Source organism: Octodon degus, unplaced genomic scaffold (assembly GCF_000260255.1).
Source record: "Octodon degus isolate 3935 unplaced genomic scaffold, OctDeg1.0 scaffold00145, whole genome shotgun sequence".
NCBI classification, from domain to species: domain Eukaryota; kingdom Metazoa; phylum Chordata; class Mammalia; order Rodentia; family Octodontidae; genus Octodon; species Octodon degus.
In genome coordinates, this window is record NW_004524721.1 from 3,069,526 (window position 1) to 3,077,738 (window position 8,213).

The 8,213-nt window shown below is 38.4% G+C and overlaps 1 pseudogene; it reads right to left on the reverse strand.

The window, feature by feature from the left end:
• Positions 1-5,522: 5,522 nt before the first annotated feature.
• LOC101576161 lies at positions 5,523-5,818 on the reverse strand (annotated as a pseudogene).
• Between the last annotated feature and the right edge of the window lie 2,395 nt (positions 5,819-8,213).

Sequence of the window (8,213 nt, forward strand, 5' to 3'; positions counted from 1 at the left end):
GCCATAATCAAGTATTGTATGATATACATAATTTTATGTGCTATACTCTCATATGACTGAAAGTGAAGTCTCTTTGCATACACCAGCATCTGCATAAATGTGAGTAATTAATGTGATGTGATGATGGTTGTGATATCACTAGGTAATAACTTTTCAGCTCAATTATAATTCCACAGGATTAGCGTTCCTGGATGTATGTGGTCTGCACTGACCAGAAACCATTATGTGTGCATAACTGGATTCTCATTTTGATTGACCCCCTCAATGGTTAAAAGTTTTTGCCAGTGAGAAATTGCACTCAAGACTTACGTGAACTATACAACAATAAGGAACCAAAAGCCAATGTAATGGGTGGGATTGACTGGCAATTTATAAACAAGCTTCTATCCTGTTAACCAGCAATTGTCCAATCCTGTAGGAAAACCAGTGTTACATTGTAATCATGTGAAGGATTCTAAGTTTACTTTCAAAAGTTGAAGGTTCCAGAACTAACTTGCAGGCCCTTTTTGGTTACCTTAAAGTTGTTTTATTTGTTTATAATTAATGCTTCCATAAAACAAGGGCCTACATTGACTAAATTGGGAATTGTAGAGATTTTTTTAGTTTTACAGATTATATGAAATAGCCTTTTATAATTATGTAAGCTGCCACTTGTCATAGAAATTGAAAGATCTCATGTTTAGATGCTAAGAAAAAAAGTCGGTGAATGAATTTAATCTTTGATAACTTTCATCTTACATGAATTATTTCTTTAATACTACAGAGGTGAATAATGGTGATATACCAGTCCTCCAATAGATATCTGCAATTTTGTAATGAAAAAGAATGTAGATGAACTGACATTGAATTAGGATTATTTTTAAGTATGTGTAGTCATTTTGAAGCTTACAGTATATTAGACTGAAAAGAACCTTTTGTTTGGTTTGTTGCAAATACAGAGTTTAGATATGTGTGTAGCTCTGACTGATGCATTAATTGATCTTATTCCATTTCTGATGCCAAGACAGAAAATAAAAGATTGTGGAAAGTATTTAATATTTGAACAAGATTACGTTACTAAGTGTTACAATAACTTAAAATGGTTAACGTGTTTACATTATTTAAAGAAAAAAATCTTCTGGTCTATAACAGTACTTCCTCTTCCTTTTTTGTTTTATATAAGTAGATTTTAGCACATCAGTATCCTGATGGAAATGTGCTAGAGAGTTCTCATGAAAAGCCATCTGTCATGTAAGACTATCAGACTATAAAGTACCTTTTTAAGTAAGTGTAGATCCTTAACACAAATACAGTTGTATTAAGAATTGTATGAGACTAATCTTCATATAATATAAAACATTCATGTGTATCAATACTTATGACTATAACTTCTCCTTTTAGAGATTAGACATCTCTAATAAAAATGGATAACTTTGAATAAAAAAAAAAAGTGTTACCATTACGAAGAAGGCCTAATGTCTGTCATTTGGGCTTATCTTCTTATCTAATGTGTGCATATGAAGTGAGAGCTATAAGTTGCAATGTAGAAAGCCATTTCCATAAAATCTTTAGTCTTCAAGTTTACCCAGACCTCCTCAGCCTTTGGGCATTCTGACAGGTCATGGGACAATAATACTCATCTTACTGTCTTGCACCTAAGCTCCCAGTCCACTTCAAGTTACATCTAGGAGTCACTGAGATGGTTCATCTACCCTCTTTAGCCTCCCTACAGGCCTGTCCCTTACAGTTACTGATGGACAAGTTCTGGGAGGTCAAGGCCCTATCCTATGCTCTTGGTTAAGAAGCTTAGGAATACCCTTGGTACCATGCCAACATGACCACCTTAGATGCAGCTAGAACTGCCAACCCTCAAGGTATCATATTCCTGAGACTGTACTGAGTACTGTGTGAGTGAAGTGATCTCACCCTTGATCACCATTCTGTCTCATGGACTCTAAGAAAACTGATTCAACTTCAGGCTGCAGCCTCTTTCTCCAGTCCTAGACTTGGAAGAAAGTCACATTAGGTTGACATCCCCAGTGAAAGCCTTCAATCTCTCATTCTAGGTAAATCAGATTACTGACATAAAACATAGAACTGTTCTTCCCAACAAGCTGCCAGGTTCTTATCAGTGAGAGGAATGCAAATGCAAATATGTTGTTTTCCTTTACTTCATAAGACACTGGGAATAGAATTACTATGGTGTAGGTGTGAAGAGACTAGCTTTTGGATAAGGCAGCTCTGCTGCTTACTTTTATGTCCCTTTGGGTGAGCTAAATAATTTTTTCAAGATTGATTTTCCTAATCTGTAAATTAACATCAATAATAATTTATGTGCCATGAAATTTTCTAAATGAGGATTAAATGTGATAGTACACTTAAATATGCATTTAGGAAGCCTTCAAAACACAAGTTATTTTTGTTGCTTTGACAGTTATAATTAGCTTTGACTTCCAAAGGCAGTAATTTAGGATTCTCCTCTCTTTGTAATGGAATCTTACTTGTGCCTGGTCTCCTGACAGCTTGAAGATGCAAGCTAGCAATGCCTGGTGGATGGAGTAGTACTAGTGTAGCATAAAATGCCACCTGCCACAAGCTACATAGGTAATAGCTCCTGTTTCAGATCAAGTTGCTCCTGTCACTTAGAAACAACTGTTCACCATAATGCATAGTCACTATGGTGTATACTGTAAGAACCAATCCAAACTTAGCAAGCCATTCTGACTCTGTACTTCCTGCTTGCTTATCTAACATAAGCCTAAACCAACAGAGATCAGGGCCTGACATTCAGGGAATGATCCTAAACAGTGCCTTATAATCTCAATAAATCTGCCTCCAAATCCTGGGTTTCATTCCCATGTCTTTGCTTGCCATTGTTCCAGATAAGAAGAAAACCAACCAAAAAGGGTGAAGAACAACAGACATGATAAAGCAGTTGAGCAGAACGGTGGGTGGGCACATAAAATGCAATCTACACATGCTTGAAGCATAATTTAAAGAGGATCAAGTAACTATGTGCAAATCTAACCTAGTAGTCACTAAATTTGGTTACAGAGACTAAGAAGGTCTTTAAAAATACCTAAGTGCCACCATTTCTGCATGTTTCAAAGGGAACTCAAGACTAAGAAAATTAAGGAAGCTATATGTCAGAGTTTTCAAATAAAAAGCCACTGGAGACCATGGCATGTGAAGTTGTTGTTACACTAAAAAAAATTGGCAGGATCACAAATCCAGTTAACAATATCATTTTATTGTTTATGGTATGCATATTAAGGAAAGAATATTAAGAAACAGTTTCAGTTCACAGTATTTTGCCTCACAGTATTTTAAGTCAATATTTTATCCTCACTTTCTCTTCCTCTTGTATTCTCTTATTCCTGTCATTCCATGCTTTCCTTCTTTCTCAATTTTGTCTCATAAAATTATTCAATATTTAATATGTACATTAACCAGATTACTCAAGAAATAAGTAAAAACCACTTTGCTATATTCACCTTCATCCTTTTATTTAATTATTGAAGGAAATAAAACTGATAATAGATAAAAATGCACATGGTAAAGTTGGCTTTTGGCTAAAAACAAGCAAAAAGATTATACTTTAAAACAATTTGAAAGCTTTATAGGTTCCCTAAAGGAAAATAGGACTACCTCTACAAAAATGATGGCTACAATTAGGAATAAGAAGGAAATGTCCAAATGGGAAGGAGGACATGGAAAAGAGAGGTGAAAGGAAAGAAGAGAAGAGAAAAAGAAACAGGAAAAAATGGAGGAAGAGACTGGGAATGGGGATTTTAAAAAAGAATTAAGTGTGTTATGCACATGGAGAAAGTCCTCATGAGAATGTGGTTATTATGTATTGCAGACATACATTAATTACACAAATATTGATAATGCAAGGGCCCTAATCAGTAAAGTATGATATAGGCAAAAAAAAATGAATGAAACCAACCTTTAATGAATATTTAAGTGGAACAAGCAGAACAAATCAAATAACTTCATAAATATTAACATTTTATTTAAATGATATACAAAGTTTAGAAATGAATTAGATTACTTTAATGAAATTCATTTCCTTTATGCAAATTTGTCAATCTTACCAAAATTTGATTAAAATATGTTTTCATCTAGAGAGAAAGTTTATGAATGCAGAAATCCTGAGAGGTTCTTTACCCAGAGATTACAATAATTTTTTTATCTAGCATTGATTTCTTGCTTTTACACACATACACACACACACACACACACACACACACACACAGAGATACCTATACACTAGTTTGTTTCATTAAAATCGAACTGAACGAGGGTGGTGCAATTAATAATCCTTGTGCATTTCCAGGGACTTCTTCAATAATAGGAGATGATAATAATGTTATTGTTTGAATTGTGCACCCCAATATAGAGAAGCTTTATCCCCTACTGTTGGATTTGCAACTGTTGGTCAATTTGTAACACACAGCTGAACTGAACCAGCAAGGATCTAGTTATGGGAGACCGGCCTAAGGAATGTTGCTGGCAGCTTAAGAGACAGAACTAGAGAGGAAGAAGTTTAGAAGCTGTTGGGGGCTGTTGTTTCCTCCTGGAGTTGTTGTTTCTCTTGGGGCTGTTGGTTCTCTTGGAGAGCTTGTCATGGTGGCTTTCCAAATGAACTCAGTCAGCAGTTCTCATCATCAAAGGAGCTCGGGACCTTGCTGTCACTGGGAACAGTTCACTTTGGGAGAGATCTGGCCCTCACTTTGACCATTGCTTCCTGGCTCTGGAGGGGAAGATGGTGCACAGCTCGGTCTCCTGGAGGAGCTTATCACAGTGGTTTTCTTAATAGGAATTCAGCCATTATCATTTAGTGTAGATCTCTCAGCCTGCTAGCATAGATCCTTCATTCCACTGGCACAAATTTTTTAGCTTCCACCATTGACCTTTGGTCATTCCCAGCTCAGATCAGTGAAACAGGCTTGCATGAGACATTGTTGGGGGCTCTTAGTCTCCAGTTGGACTCTTGGCAGGGACATTGTTAAGGGTTTAGGTCTAAAGCTGGACTCACAACAGGACACCGTTGTGGAATCCAGGCCCTCAACTGGATTCTTTGGTCTTTAGTACATGGACAGATTTCCTGCACTCTCTTTGTACTTGAATCTTTAGGTAACTGTTATAAAATAATCTCATAAACTATATGTCCTGAATTATTTCCCCTTGTAAGCCCCTGACTACAATGCCCTACCACCTCAGAATGTGAATGTATTTGAAAATAGGATCATTAAAATGGTAAGTAGCTTAAAATGAGGCTCACAGGGCTGAATCAAATCTAATCTTTTTAAAGACTTTAGAAATAGATATTTAAAGGTAGATCATGTAGAGGCCTCTTGGAAACAATAACATTCATTCATTGGGAGGGGAAAACTACACAAAGACATTTTGGAGCCACAATGTAAGAAGCTGCTCCTCATAGCTGAGTGGCCCAGCAGGATGATTTATATCATGGTCCTAAACGTGGACTTGCAGGAGACAAATGGTGGCAGTCACACAGAGCCATGCAGGACAAGGGGCTAGAAGTAGGCCAGCTCGTCTTGCCTGGACTTGTTGGTCTGGTAGGCAGCCAGCACCAGCGGCTTGTTCTCATGTGGGAGGTTCTTGAACACTCACAAAATCAAGAAGTTCTCATCCCCAGTGTCCACCTTGATGAAGTAGTTGGTCCCAGCCACCAGCTGGCACTTGAAGGACGCAGCCTTGAAAACTGAGTACTTCTGGTTTTCCCTTTCTTCAAGCTGGGCCCTCACCAGTTCTGTGAGCTCCTGGGTCTCGGCCGTGGCTGGCTGTGTGGTAGAAGGTACCCACACATCATCCTGGAGTCGAGCTTAGGGAGTCTCAGGTTCACTGTGGTCCTGAGGGGCCTACCTTCTTAGAAGAGGAAATTTGAATATGCAGCCACCTTGCAGCACATGCGCAGATGCACTAACATGGACATGTGAAAATACGGTGAGAAGTTGATCATCTGCAAGCCACGGTAAGAGCTTGCAGCAGAAACAAGACCTCTGGACAACTTGGGCTTGAACTTCTAGCCTCAGGAACTGTGGACAAATATTGCTTGTTGTTTAAGCTACCCTGTCAGTGGTGCCTTGTTATGCCAGCCCTAGCGAACTAATACAACTAGATGATGTATATCAAGTCTTTCATCCAGAACTAGAGAAAGGAAAACAAAACACATTTAGTGTGTTTTAAAGCATTGTAGAGATAACAACACAATAAGCATAAGATCTAGGAGAAGATAAAACCCTTATGGATGAATCTGACACTTGGGAACATTTTTTTCCCAAGGAATTCTGCTGACTCTGGAAAAAAAAGAGGACTGAGAAGCTTTGAAGCTGGGCAGAGCAGGCAGAGCTTTTGGCAACTTCATAAAGACAGGAAATAAAAATTAGAGCCTAGAATCTCCCAACACACAGAACCATAAAAGCCTGTATCCTTTAAAGAATGGTAAACCAAGAAGGGACCAGAATTCTCAGGAATGAAACTCAGCTTAAGATCCTATTAATTCCATGGATAAGATGCATCCAGTACTTCTAGTACCCTTACCTGTCCAATTGTCAGAAGCAATGTGTAGTCCCTTTGAAGAAAGGAATTTATTTCAGGCATCAAATGATCTTTAAATTTTATCATCTGAAATGTTTCACACTCAATCAGATATAATACCCAACTCCACAAGTGAAGGTTCAGTTACTAATCTCTGGAAACACTCTCACAGACACAACAGAAATAATGTTTTGGGGTTTTTTTGTTTTTGTTTGTTTGTTTATTTATTTATTTATTTATTTGTGTGTGGCCAGCTCAGCCCACCAGGGGGCGGGGCTGGCTGTCCTGTGGTGCTGGGGGATTGAACCATGGTCCTGTGCTTTGCTAAGCTTGTTCTAAGTAGGTGCTTTAGACCACTGAGCCATCTCACCAGGCCCCAGAAATAATGTTTTGCCAGATATCCAGGCATCCCTTAGTCGATTCGAAACACACAACTGTCACAAAAGCAAGTTCCCTCTAACTTCCTTCTTGCCTACTGTGAGACCAGTGGGATCCTGTGGCACTGGAGAAGACGCCAAGGCAGAAACAGAAGACATATGGCAGGTGTGTGAGTGAGATGCTGTTGTGCAGTGAGCTTGTGCGCACAGCCTAATGGAAAATGTGTGGGCTGAAGAGATGGGGAAGCAAAGGAGTTTGCTTCATGCCTCATTGAATAAAGCAGCCATTTTTAAAATAACAAAACCCCTGAACATCCTCTTGGGCCTCTGTGTGTAGTGACCATTTTATAAAACCATAGGCTCCATTTATATTAAAGAATGGATCTCTAATAGTCAATAATACAGCATTTAATCCACAGTAATGAGAACACTGTGTTGGACATGTGTCTAAACTATACAGGTAGGATCAGGGAATGTGAAGGAAGTACATTTGACTTATTCTTTCTGACAACTCTAGCCCTAGTGGAGCTCACTATAACCTTTGAGTCGTGCTAATCAGGATCAAAGAATGTTTATAAGAATATGTGGAACATTTTGGAAAGCAGATGAAGGCTTAGTTCTTGCCCACTGGGAGCTTATGATCTGTGGCTTAAATTATTCCCATTTGTTTAGCTACTGACTGTTTCTCTGACTTTTGCCAAATTTATCTACATGTGAAGTGAATTTAAAAGTGGAATGTCAAGCTATTTCCAAATAACAAGGGGAAAAGTCTGAGCAGGAATCTGTGGACCAGGTGCCATCCCCTGAACCCACTGTAGTGACCTGCTGTGGATGGTGACATGCTCAAGCCAAGATTCCCATCCATCAAAAGTCTGCAGGTGTTCAGAGCCACCTGTGTTTTCATCCTTCCTATAATGTAGCCAGCCAAAGTATTTTAAATTAGTAATAAAATCAAAAGGTTTGCAACCAGGCACCCCCTAGTGAAGATTTCTTTCAAAGTTTGCTATCATTTTGCACTTGACCCCAGCTCCACACAACTTACTTTGAACTGCTACTTCATACATGTGTTATATTACAGAGAGAAAAATCCAAGAAAGTGAGCTATTTTGGGAGCAAATTTCACCCGAGAAAGATTATCACATAAATTCAGCTCATATCAAAGGCAAGATCTATACTGTAATTGTTCTACCTTTGTCCTGGTGGTACCAACTCCCAGGATGTCCTAAGTTGTGATTTTTTTTTCTCCTTACTGCCTACATAGGCTTTGCTCACAGATATTAGTCTAACTAA